Here is a 13,712-nt window from a genome sequence, read left to right on the forward strand (position 1 = left end):
TGCAAAACTACTGCAGTCCTGGGACCTGACCTCAGTGAATCTGCACCAGTGGCCTGGTGAAAACAAGGCCTGAGAGTCCCCAGGGCCAATTGCTGGCATACCCATAGTTAAAGTGGCACTGAGAGCAGTACCAACACACTGTACTTTGTGAGCTCACACAATGAGCAAAAGAGGACACAACAGAGTACATTCACAGGTGAACAGCTCCAGAGGAGGAATACTCAGTGGCTTCTCTCCCAGTGGGAGTGCTTCAATCCCACCTACCTTGACTGCATATCAGAAACACAGCTAAGAAACAGATCTGGGGGTCTCTATTCCAACAACTAAGGAGCAGACCCCACCCCTGATAGGGCAGTGACGACCACAGAGCAAAGGGAAGGCCCCACTCAATATCCAGGGCAGGGTCTGGTCAGCAAAACACCAATCAAACCCGCTATCAAGGGGATAATGGCATAAATCTCTGGACAAATCTCATGACCGGGGACAGACACTAGAAGCAAGAGGAACTATGATCCATCAGTGTGTGGAAAGGAGACCACAAACACAGTAAATCTGACAAAATGAGAAGACAAAGAAATATGTTGCAAATGAAGAAGAAAGAAAAAGAAAAAAAAAAACCCTGCAAGAACAACTAAATGAAGAGGAGATAGGCCATATACATGAAAAAGAATTCAGAGTAATGATAGTAAAGATGATCCAAGATCTTGGAAAGAGAATGGAGGCACAGATCAAGAAGATACAAGAAAAGTTTTAAAAAGACCTAGAAGAACTAAAGAACAAACCAACAGAGATGAACAATACAATAACTGAAATGAAAAATGCACAAGAAGGAATCATCAGCAGAATAACTGAGGCAGAAAAATGGATGTGACCTGGAAGACAGAATGGTGGGAATCTCTGCCAAGGAACAGAATAAAGAAAAAGGAATGAAAAGAAATGAGGACAGTCTCAGAGACCTTTGGGAAAATATTAAGTGAACCAACATTTGAATTATAGTGATCACAGAAGAAGAAGGAAAGGGGCTTGAAAAAATATTGGAAGAGATTATAGTTGAAGACTTTTCTAACATGGGAAAGAAATAGTCACCCAACTCCAGGAAGCACAGATAGTCCCATACAGGATAAACCCAAGGAGGAACACACTGAGACACATATTAATCAAACTAAAGAAAATAAATACAATGAAAAAATATTAATAGCAGTGAGGGAAAAATAACAAATAACATACAAAGGAATCCCCATAAGAATACCAGCAGATTTTTCAGCAGAAACTCTGCAGGCCAGAAGGGAGTGGCATGATATATTTAAAGCAATGAAAGGGAAAAACCTACAACCAAGAATACTCTACTCAGCAAAGTTCTCATTCAGGTTTGACAGAGAAATCAAAAGCTTTACAGACAAGCTAAATCTAAGAGAATTCAGCACCATCAAGCCAGTGCACAACAAATGCTAAAAGACCTTCTTGAGGTAGGAAACACCAGAGAAGAGAACAAAAGAGGAAGGGAAATAAATGGGCCTACAAAAACAAACCCAAAACAAATAGGAAAATGGAGGTAAGACCATACATATCATTAATTACCTTAAAAGAAAATGGATTAAATGCTCCAACGAAATACACAAACTGGCTGAATGGATACAAAAAAAAACCCCTGTATATATGCTGTCTACAAGAAACTCACTTCAAACCTAGGGACACATACAGACTGAAAGTGAGGGGATGGAAAAAGATATTCCATGCAAATGGAAATCAAAAGAAAGCTGGTGTAGTAATACTCATATCAGACAAAATAGATGTTAAAATAAAGACAGTTACAAGAGACAAGGAAGGATACTACAGAATGATCGAGCAATCAACCCAAAAAGAAAATGTAACAATTGTAAATATATAGGCACCCAACATAGAAGCACCTTAATATATAAGGCAAATGCTAAGAGTCATAGAATAAGAAATTGACAGTAACCCAATAATAGTGGGGAATTTTAACACCCCATTTACAACAATGGACAGATCATCCAGAAAGAAAACTAATAAGGAAACACAAGCCTTAAATGACACTTTAGACCAAGTAGACTTAATAGATATTTATAGGACATTCCAGATGAAAGCAGCAGAATACACTTTCTTCTCAAGTGCACATGCAACATTCTCCAGGATAAATCACACCTTGGGTCACAAATCAAGCCTTGGTAAATTTAAGAAAATCGAAATCATATCTAGCATCTATTAAGACCACAAAAATATGAGATTAGATATCAATTACAGGAAAAAAAAACTGTAAAGAACACAAACACATGGAGGCTAAACTATGTGTTACTAAATGACCAATGGATAATTGAAGAAGTGAAAGTGTAAATCAAAAAATAACCTAGATACAAATGACAGTGAAAACATGATGATACAAAACCTATGGGACAAAGTAAAAGCAGTTCTAAGAGGGAAGATTATAGCAATACAATCTTACCTCTAAAAACAAGATAAATCTCAAATAAACTACTTAACCTTACACCTAAAGCAATTAGAGAAAGAAGAACAAACAAAACCTCAATTTTGTAGAAGGAAATAAATCATAAATATCAGAGCAGAAATAAATGAAATAGAGATGAAGAAAACAATAACAATGATCAACTAAAAGCTGGTTCTTTGAGAAGATAAACAAAATTTAATAAACCTTTAGCCAGACTCATCTGGTAAAAAAGGGAGATTACTCAAAGCAATAAAATTAGAAATGAAAAAGGAGAAGTTACAATGGACATAAAAGAAATACTAAGGACCATAAGAGACAAGTACAAGCAACTATATGCCAATAAAATGGATAACCTGGAAGAAATGGACCAATTCTTAGAAAGGTACAACCTTCCAAGACTGAACCAGGAAGAAACAGAAAATATGAACAGACCAATAACAAGTAATGAAATTGAAACTGTGATTAAAAATCTTCCAACCAACAAAAGTTCAGGACCAGATGGCTTCACAGGACAATTCTATCAAACATTTAGAGAAGTATTAATAACTACCCTTTGGAAACACTTCCAAAATTGCAGAGGAAGGAACACGCCCAAGCTCATTTTAAGAGGCCTACTTTCACCTTAATACCAAGACCAGACAAGGATATCACAAAAAATAGAAAATTATAAGCCAGTATAACTAATCAATATAGACACAAACATCCTCAACAGAATACCAGAATACTAGCAAACAGAATCCAACAACACATTAAAAGGATCATACACCATGATCAAGTGAAATTTATCCCAGGGATTCAAGGATTCCTCAATATACACAAATCAATCAATGTGATACTCCATATCAACAAGTTGAAAAATAAAAACCATATGATTATTTCAATAGATGCAGAAAAAGATTTTGACAAAATTCAACACCTATTTAAGATAAAAACTCTCCAGAAAGTAGGCATAGAGGGAACTTACCTCAACATAATAAAGACCGTATACGTCAAACCCAGAGCAAACATTGTTCTCAATGATGAAAAACACTTTCCTCTTAGGTCAGGAACAAGACAATGATGTCCACTCTGGCCTCTTTTATTTATCATAGTTTTGGAAGTCCTACCTACGGCAATCAGAGAAGAAAAAGAAATAAAAAGAATCCAAATTAGATAAGAAGAAGCAAAACTGTCACTGTTTTCAGATGACATGATACTGTACGTAGTAAAACCAGAAGATGCTACCAGAAAACTACTAGAGCTCATCAGTAAATTAGGTAAAGTTGCAGGCTACAAAATTAATGCACATAAATCTCTTGCATTCCTATACACTAACACAAAAGATCAGAAAGAGAAATAAAGGAAACAATCACATTTACCATCACATCAAAAAAGTATAAAATACCTCGCAATAACCCTGCCTAAGGAGGAAAAAGTCCTGTACTCAGAAAACTATTAGATACTGATGAAAGAAATAAAAGATGACACAAACAGATGGAGAGATATACCATGTTCTTGGATTGGAAGAATCAATACATGAAGATGTCTATACCACCCAAAGCAATCTATGATTCAATTCAATCCCTATCAAATTACCAATGAAACTTTTCACAGAATTAGAATTAAAAAATTTACAATTTGTATAGAAACACAAAAGATCCTGAGTAGCCAAAGCAATCTTGAGAAAGGAAAACAGAGCTGGAGGAATCAGGCTCCCTGACTTCAGACAATACTACAAAGCTACAGTAATCAAAACAGTATTGTACTGACAGAAACACAGAAATATAGATAAATGGAACAAGATAGAAAGTCTAGAGATGAACCCACACACCTATGGTCACCTAATCTATGACAAAGGAGTCAAGAATATACAGTGGAGAAAAGACAGTCTCTTCAATAAGTGGTGCTGGGGAAAATGGACAGCTACATGTAAAAGAATGAAATTAGAACACTCCCTAACACCATACACAAAAATAAAGTCAAAATGGATTAAGATCTAAATGTAAGACCAGTTGCTATAAAACTTTTAGAGGAAAATAAAGGCAGAACACTCTGACATAAATCACAGCAAGATCTTTTTTGATCCACCCCCTAGAGTAATGAAAATAAAAACAAACAAATGGGATCTAATTAAACATAAAAACTTTTGCACAGCAAAGAAAACTATGAATGAAACAAAAAGACAACCCTCAGATGGGAGAAAATATTTGCAAACAAATCAACCAACAAGGGATTAATCTTCAAATTATACAAACAGCTCATGCAGCTCCATGTCAAAAAAAAAAAAAAAAAGTCAAAAAATGACCAGAAGATCTAAGTAGACATTTATCTAAAGAAAACATACAGATGGCTAAAAAGCTCCTGAAAAGATGCTCAACTTCACTAATTATTAAAGAATTGCAAATCAAACAACAACAAGGTATCACCCACATGGGTCAGAATGGCCATCATCAAAAAAATCTACAAACAATAATTGCTGGAAAGAGTTGGAGATAAGAGAACCTTTCTACACTGTTGGTGAGAATGTAATCTGGTACAGCCACTATGGAAAAAAGTATGGACATTCCTTAAATAACTAAAAATAGAGTTACCATATGATCCAGCAATCCCACTTCGAGGCATATATCCAGAGAAAACCATAATTCAAAAAGATACATGAACACCAATGTTCATTGCAGCACTATTTACAATAGCCAGGACATGGAAACAATCTAAATGCCCATCAGCAGAGGAATGGATCAAGAAGATGTGGTACATGTACACAATGGAATATTACTCAGCCATAAAAAATGAAATAATGCCATTTGCAGCATCATGGATAGACCTAGAGATTGTCATACTGAGTGAATTAAATCAGAGAAAGACAAATATCATATGATGTCACTTATATGTGAAATCTAAAAAACGGGTACAAATGAACTTATCCACAAAAGAGAAACAGAGCTACAGATGTAGAAAACAAACTTATGGTTACCAGGATGTAAGGGGGAGGGTAGGGATAAATTAGAAGATTGGGATTGACATATACACACTACTATATATAAAACAGATAACTAATAAGGACCTACTGTAAAGCACAGTATTGAGTAGTACTCAGTACTCTGTAATGGCCTATATGGGAAAAGAATCTAAAACAAGAGTCCCTATATGTATATGCATAACTGATTCACTTTGGTGTAGCAGAAACTAGCACAACATTGTAAATCAACTATACTCCAATAAAAATTAAAAAAATAATTTTATCCTACAATACTAGTGTTCTTAAGTTGTTACTTCTTTTTTTCTTCAAAATATGAGGCACATGGTTAATCTAGATTTGCTTTTCAAATAGGAATATAGTGTAGTGCTTGTCTCTTCAGTAACCTATAGTTTCCAGGATGCCTACCATTCTTCCGTCTACTATCATATTTTTACATCTCTTGAAAAATATTTATATAAGTTTATTTTGTTGCATACTTAAGGTTTTTAGTACTAATAGGCTCCTAATTGATACAAATGAATGAATTGAACATATTTCACATAACACTTAATATTAAAATTAGAAATAATCTATGTACAAAAATAGAAATAATATATAATTTATTAACCTGAAGAAAGAGAAATATTTTTATGCATATACACATTCCAATCACTGTGTTGGTGCTTTGAATAATGTGACTTACTGTCAATCTCATAATATATTAGTCAACACTACATAAAATACTATTCAGTATATATGATGGCTTAAAACAGTCTGTATTTATGTAGCTCACAATTCTTTAGGTCAACTGGAAGATGGCTGTTCTAAGAGTTTTGCTCAAATTTTAGAGGTCATCTAGAGGGTCAGTGGCAGATTGACTTTGCTAACCGTGACTGGGCTTTTGATATAGCTGGGAACTTGACAGGGATGAAACAGTTGACTCAGGTCTGCTCCACGTGGTATCTTATGCTTCAGCAGGCTGGTTTAGACTTCTTCATGTGGTCTTTGGGGAGTCCAAGAAAAAGAACAGATATGCACAGGGTATCTTAAGGTATAAGATCAAAACTGACACATTGTCACTTCTGCACACTTGGCTGACTAAACATACACAAGACCAGTTCTTATGTAAGGTTGGAGAAGTAGACTCCATTTCTTGGAAGGAACTGCAAAGGCAATTTGCAAGGCTTGGGTACAGGGAAGGAAATAACTGTAGCTACTATTTTTCAAAATATTAAACATAAAATAAAACTGACATTAATGAATCATGGAAATAAATGAACATCTTGAATAAACATAAGATAGTTTTCCATTTTATCATTTGAACTCTAAGACCTTATCATTAGCATGGATATTAAATGAGTTGAAATTAAAAAATGCTGTGTACTTTGATCCATTTCTCAATACAGTAAATATAGTAAATGTCTGGGATAACTATAAAAAATGGTAGGAAGATACCCAGGCCTACTTTTCATTTTCCACAGTTTTATGCACCAAATGTGAGTATTCGTTCTTCCTCCACTGGGCTTCATAATTTCTCTCATCATTGCCTGGCTCATGTTCTTCCTCAGGTTCAGGCAAATCATCTTCATCCATCAAATTTTTTTTATAATTCTTTTTTCTCCACAAAAAATCCCATGTCCACAATCTGATATCAACTTTAATTTTCATAGAATATTAATTTATATAACATATGATATAAAATCACTTTAATTTCACATATAATACTTATGTGTGTATTTTCTTTTTGCTGCTGAACAGTGATGTACTTAATAGAAAGGATTGTGCTCACCAACTTTGTATCATTATTATAACAGAAAAAAATTTAAACCTTAAAAATCTACAAGGATAAGAGCATTAGTAAAGGGGACAGAAGTTAAAATTTTCAATATAATTTTCAAATCTGAACAGTAGGTGCAGCAAAGTAAATAATTTAAAAGAATGGGATAAGCAAACTAGAAAATGTCTACAAAGTTATTCAGGGATATTTCAATAGAAATAAATCAGAATTACACACTTAGTACCAAACCCACATATGTGGAACTCCAGAGATAAGTGGAGGTATGGGGTAATTGGTGCTATAAGAGTGATTCAAGTCTTATTATTATCTCAATTTAACAGATGATGACAATGACATTTAAAGAGGTTAAGTAACTGCCTAAGGTTTTACACAATCGTTAATTTGTGAGACTTTTATTACAACCCCGATTTAAGAAAATCTTTTTTTATGTACTTTGAAACTCACATTTTATTAATAGCCAAGTTCTGTTAATTTTACTTAGCCTAATTACAACACATCCCCCACTATCCTCCCTTTCTATTTCTAACTCTTTTTAAGTGTTCAATTATGATATACTTCTTAAAAGTTTTAATGATAGAGCAACAGCAAAGCAAGATAAAGGGAATTTAGAATGAAGATACGATCTGTGTGATCCTGAAAAACTTAATCATTATCACAGTTTATTCATCTGTAAAATGGCAAAAATAAAACTAAGAGTTGAATGTTTGCATCTTTTCCCAAATTCATATATTGAAAGCCTAACATCCATTGCGATAGTACTTGGAGATAAGGACGTTGAGAGGTAATTAGAGTTAGATGATGTCTTGGAGGTGGAGCTTTCGTGTTGGAATTAGTACTCTTTTAAGAAGTGATGCTACAAATCTTACACTCCCCCCACCCCAAAACAGAATAAGTCACACAGAGTGAAGTTAGCTTCCCTTTGCAAACCAGGAAGAGAGTTCTCACCAGAACTAGAGTTCTCACCAGAACATCCTTTATGTATATACTCTTACAATCAAAAAATCTATGTATCTTATTTGTTTCAAGTTTTCCTACAATTTATTTTTTTCCCTTTTTCCTCACGTATTTTAATCTAAGGGAAACTTACAAAGTTCATCTGTGAGTACTTTATTTTGAAAGTGTGAGGATATATTCTGATGAGAAAATTTTAGCCAGTAGAGCATAATCATCAAGGCTGCAGATTCCAGAGTTAAACTAGCTATAAAAATACTAGCTGTATGATTGTAGGAAATTCACTAAATGTATTTTACCTCCACTTTCTCTTGTATAAACTGTTGATTAAATTAAGATTTTTTTTTTTTACAATTGTTACATGAGGATGCAATAAGATTTTACATATACTTTGAATTGTACCTACATGTGGTATAAAACTCAATAAATGTTTACCTGGTAAATAAAGAATGAAATTGAGATAGGAGGTTCATGGGTCCCCGGGCTGAGTAGCTGAAGTTTGTCAAGTGGAATAAATTGGAGCTTTGTTTTCCCTAGACACTCCAAGGACAAACTTAATGGCAGGAGCTGAGCTCTGCTAGAGCAAAGAGATAAGACAACCACATATATCACTCCTGAGGCCAAGGAAACCTCCCCGACTGCACATGTGCAGGAAATCTCCTCAGGGGTCAAAAAGGGAGGGGGTGCCATCCCATAATAGGTATTGCCAAAGCTTCCATTAGCCTCTGTGCTGGAATCCATCTTGGCAAAAAAATGTGCACACATATCAGGGAGGGCCCTAACATTGGTCAAGTGTAGAAAAAGAAGCAAGATAATTGGCCAGAGGAGGACAAATACCAGGAAGAACTGCCTCAATATAAATGATTTAACTGCTTCTTTACTGCACTCCTGCTCATTTAGGAGGATGCCCACACCTTTTCTCTCCAGGTGTGTATTTCTGCCTTGCTTCTGTCTTAAATAAACGGCTTCTCTGTGTGCTCTCTCATATGTTGTGCCGTGCTCTAATAATAAACGTTGTACCTGTTTTTATAGTTTTTACCTCCTTGAAACATTCTTGCTTTCAAATGGGGACAAGAGCCAGGGAAAATTTGCTTCTAGTCTCTAGCCCCTGGTGGACTATTGGCTAAGATTCCTGGTTTTCATCCAGGCTACTCAGGTTCAATTCCTGGGCAGGGAAATAAGATCCTGCCTCAAGACTTCTCATTGCTGTCTCTCCGAGAATAAAATGACTACAAGACAATGTCTTTTCTCACTTTAGTTAAATGTAAGAGTGTACTAAGAACATTTGCTATTAAAATATTAAAAAAAATAAAAATTTCAAACTAGTCTAAAATAGACGAAAAGACATAAGTAGTGATGTAGAAGTAGATCCATTTGCTCAAAGGCATTCTTTTGTTATCTTTTGCTATGAAATAAACCACTCTAAATCTAATTTTCTTACAAAATTTTCTCATGATTTTCAAAATGGACTGCATTCAGTTGAGCAACTTTTCTCCTCACCTTGTGATGGTCACTTGTGTGGCTGCATTCAGCTGGTGGGCAGCTTGAATTTTAGGGTGAATGAGCTTTTCTCCCTTTACATTTGCTTCTCTCTCCACACTATCTTTCCACATGTACTCTCTCACAGGGTAGTGTCGACTGGATAAAAATGAACAACCTATAAGTTGAGAGTTATTCAGAGGGCAAAACTGTGGACTTAAGTCTAGATACAGCATCTCAGATAACTCTGAGAGACTGCTCTGAAGAGGCAAGGAGGGAAGCCAGGATATATAGGATTTTTTGCAACAAAGACCTGATAGTTGAGCATCAAAAGATTACTGTTAATTAAAGGAAACCAGATATCTCAAGTTAAGAAATTTAAACACTTTTATATGTATGGTAAGATTCAAGAGTCTGGGCTCACTGAACTCATTCCTTTAATATGCACCTGAGCTATCTGAGGCTAGTATCCTCTGTTTTCTCATCCTGAGTTTCCTCAGGGTGTACTGTTGGGGGTGGTGGTTGCTGTAGTGTCTGGTGATATAATGAAGGGCATTATGTTTCCTTCCTAAGCTCCCTCAGGGCTCACCATTGGGGGCAGCTGCAGTGGCTGATGGCTGCAACGTCCTTTGTTCACTGATATGACATGTGGCATTTTTAGTTCACAGTAGCGAGACTAATTACATAGTCACTCATGAATTCCAAGAGCGCAAAAGCAGAAGCTTCTAGAGCTTCTTAAGGCTCAGGTCTGACACGTGAACAGTATCACTTGTGTTTTACTGGTTAAAGCAAACCACAGGCCAAGACCAGAGTTCATATGGGAAAAAAAAAATCTACAAAGACTCTAATATCAGGATGCATAGCTCACTGGGGGTTACTAAATTAACTGTTGACCATGGACGCAGAGGAAATGGTAGTGGATTTATAAAGACAATCAATGAATCATAGATATCACTTGGGGATTCTTGTTATCCTGAGATTCTTTGGCATCATTATATAAGCCAGATACGTCATTTTAGTTACCTTAAAATCTTTATAAAATATAATTTTCTATTAAAAGAATAAAAACGCTTCTACAAAATAAATTTAAATACTAATTAATTCATAAAAGTTAATACATAAACTTTAAAGTGTATATGTTATGCATACTTTATAAAGTGCATATATACTATGTCTCATAAAACATATTAAATGAATTGTATGCTACCTTATAAAGGTAAAATAAAACTTCAATGAGTGAAAGCTATGCAGATGTTTCCAAGGAGCCAGAAAACAACTATTATAAGTTACTAATGTTTTCAATTTAAGAAATATTTTCTTATCCGTTAGCTGATTAATTCGCTCTTAAAAATCTGTATTGTATTATATTACTTTCATTTTACAAATTAAATAAATGAGCTCTGGGTTCTGGAATTATGTAGTATGGCAGCTCTGATATTCTTAAACCCTCTCCTGCTACAACATCCACATGATAGATAATAATATCAAAATACATGTGTTAATGTATTGCTGATACTTCCAAAGTAAGATACAGAAGAGGAAGGAGGAGGAGGGAGAGGAGGAGGAGGAGGAAGAGAAGTGGGAGAGTGCTAAAAAAGAGGAGAAAAAAATGATGATGGAAGAGATGAAGGAAGAAAATAAAAGTAGGAGAAGGCAGTGGAGGAAAAGAATAAAGAATGACCTGAAACCTGAATGGTTACCACTAATTATTAACTGATTAACTAATTAATTGAATACATATTTATCAATCATCTATTATTTTTTACACACTGGTCCAGACACTGAGGATATATCAGTGGGGGAAAAAAAGATAAAGATTTCTGCTCTTAAATGTTTTACATTTTAATGAGGACAAACAGGGATTAAATACATAAAGAGGTAAAATATATAGTAGTGTGTCAGCAGAGGTTCATTTTGACTGATACATTAGTGCAGCTATCTACAGTTTTCACACACCAGTGCAAGATTTGTTGGCCTGATCTTTTGAAAGCCAAAGAGTGAACATTACAAATTTTCAAGGACAAACATATGTACAACTTACAGGAAAAAAAGTTAGCTTTTTTCAATTCTTGTTAGTCAAAACACAGAGATAATTGCTTTATGTTAAATAGTAATTAAAACAAATAAGTTCTATAAATAATAAAACAAGGATATAATAAACATCTCTACAACATGGTATGCATTATATTTATAATACTCTACACTTCCAAAATAAGCACTTATTCCTATTTTTTCAAACGAAGATTGTGCAGAAAACAGTTAACATAGCAGATCTGAACCTATCTTTGGAAAAGACTGCTAAAAGACAACTATAAGGTTGTCTGTTAGCTGGCATCTGGGAACTTGGATCTCTGTAGGTTTCTCACCATTTCCAGAACTCATGGGTCCTCATTAGACCAAAATTGTTAGTGCAAATAATATGGTTTATATTGAACACCTACTTACCTTCTGAAGTCTGGAATTTGGGTATGTATCAATACAAAGTAGAAAGTGCTTACATGATTAGCCCCAAGTCTTTAATGATCTTCCTAGATAGACAACAATTCACATGTGTTGTCACACCTCATTGTTAGAGGAAATAAGCATGTCTTATGTGACTCTTGTAAGCTTGTGCCTAGTTTCCCATGGAATTTGTCCCACGCTCCTTTTCCTTTTGCTTTGTATTCTTTTGCTGCAGTTAATCTAACCATAAACATGACTACATGCTGAGTCCTGTAATTTCTTCTAGAAAATTCAAAAACCTGAAGTTTACTTTGGAGACCACAGGCATAAAGACAAGACACTGAGGCTCTGCATGCTTAAGTTACTTGCCCCCCTCATTGTGTCTGGGTCCAAAGATTTCAGTGATATGAAAACTTACAGTCAATTGAGGGAATAGAAAATAGTGTTAAGCAGAGTAGTGTTAATATTATTCTGGAGAAGGAGAAAACATAAGATTCCTACCAGAAGAAAGGTTATGCATGTCATATACCTTAGTTTATCTTTAAAACACTTTTATTAATAGAGTTCTATCAATAAAATAGCTAACCCTTCAGGAGTTTGGGTTTTTTTGGGCATGAGCCACTCCTTCTCTTTGCATGGCCTGCAAGAAACCATTCTCTGCTCCAAAAAAAAAAAAAAAAAGATAACCAAGTCAATAAATTATTATTGAAAAATCATAAGCTATAATCTCTCTTTATTTAAGTCCTCCAGAGCATTTAAAGAATATTTAAGAGAAATTTAACAAATTCTGTTATTACTTAACATAACTTTTAACTTCCTAGAAAACCAAGACCTTTCTTTTCTTAGTCTTCTTTTAAAAAATTTTCTAAAGGAATTTTTCCTGTAAGGAATGAAAAATAGTATATGATGTAATCTTAGTCTTACACTTAATAAAATAGTTTCTTTTACTCTTTTTTTTTTTCAAGCTCTGTCTCTCTAAACTCTATTTTACTCTATTTTACCCAATTTATCTCACCAGGTATGTTAAGCCTGTGACCTATAAGTATCAGCTAATCTCTATAGATATAGAGATCAGAGGAATGAAGTTTGCATTGATGGGTCCTAATGTCAGCAGACAACCCAAGGCATCTATTTAAGAATATCAGGTCTCAGTAAATGTACTGATCATATTGTGTCCTTGTGCTCTGGATTCGTGTGTGTTGAGAAAAGGGTTATAGCTGTGAAAGGAAAAAATAAATTAATCTGTGGAAGAGGAAAATCAGTGACAATTTGGGAAAACTGAATTGAAAAACTTCTGCTTTGGAATCTGTCCTTGGACTAATTTCACTTTCTGTATATTTGTTCTGTCACTGATTTTAAAAGCTCTTTGATAATTAAATAATTATGGCCCAATAACTTAAATCTTGTTGGCAGTATAATATTTACTTTCAATTATGATTTATATAATTCTTTATTAAACAAATATTCATAAAGTAACTATATTGTGCCAAGTATAAAGAACAAACTACTAAGCAGATATAATTCTCTTAACCATGTATTAACTTTAAGGAAATAAATTATCCTTTCAACATAAATTATTTGACTGTTACTAAAGCAGTCACATAAAAGGGTTCTTTTTCTGGTGAATGTTGGTGGAGAAA

The sequence above is a fragment of the Balaenoptera ricei genome, chromosome 18 (genome assembly GCF_028023285.1).
Source record: "Balaenoptera ricei isolate mBalRic1 chromosome 18, mBalRic1.hap2, whole genome shotgun sequence".
Lineage (NCBI taxonomy): Eukaryota > Metazoa > Chordata > Mammalia > Artiodactyla > Balaenopteridae > Balaenoptera > Balaenoptera ricei.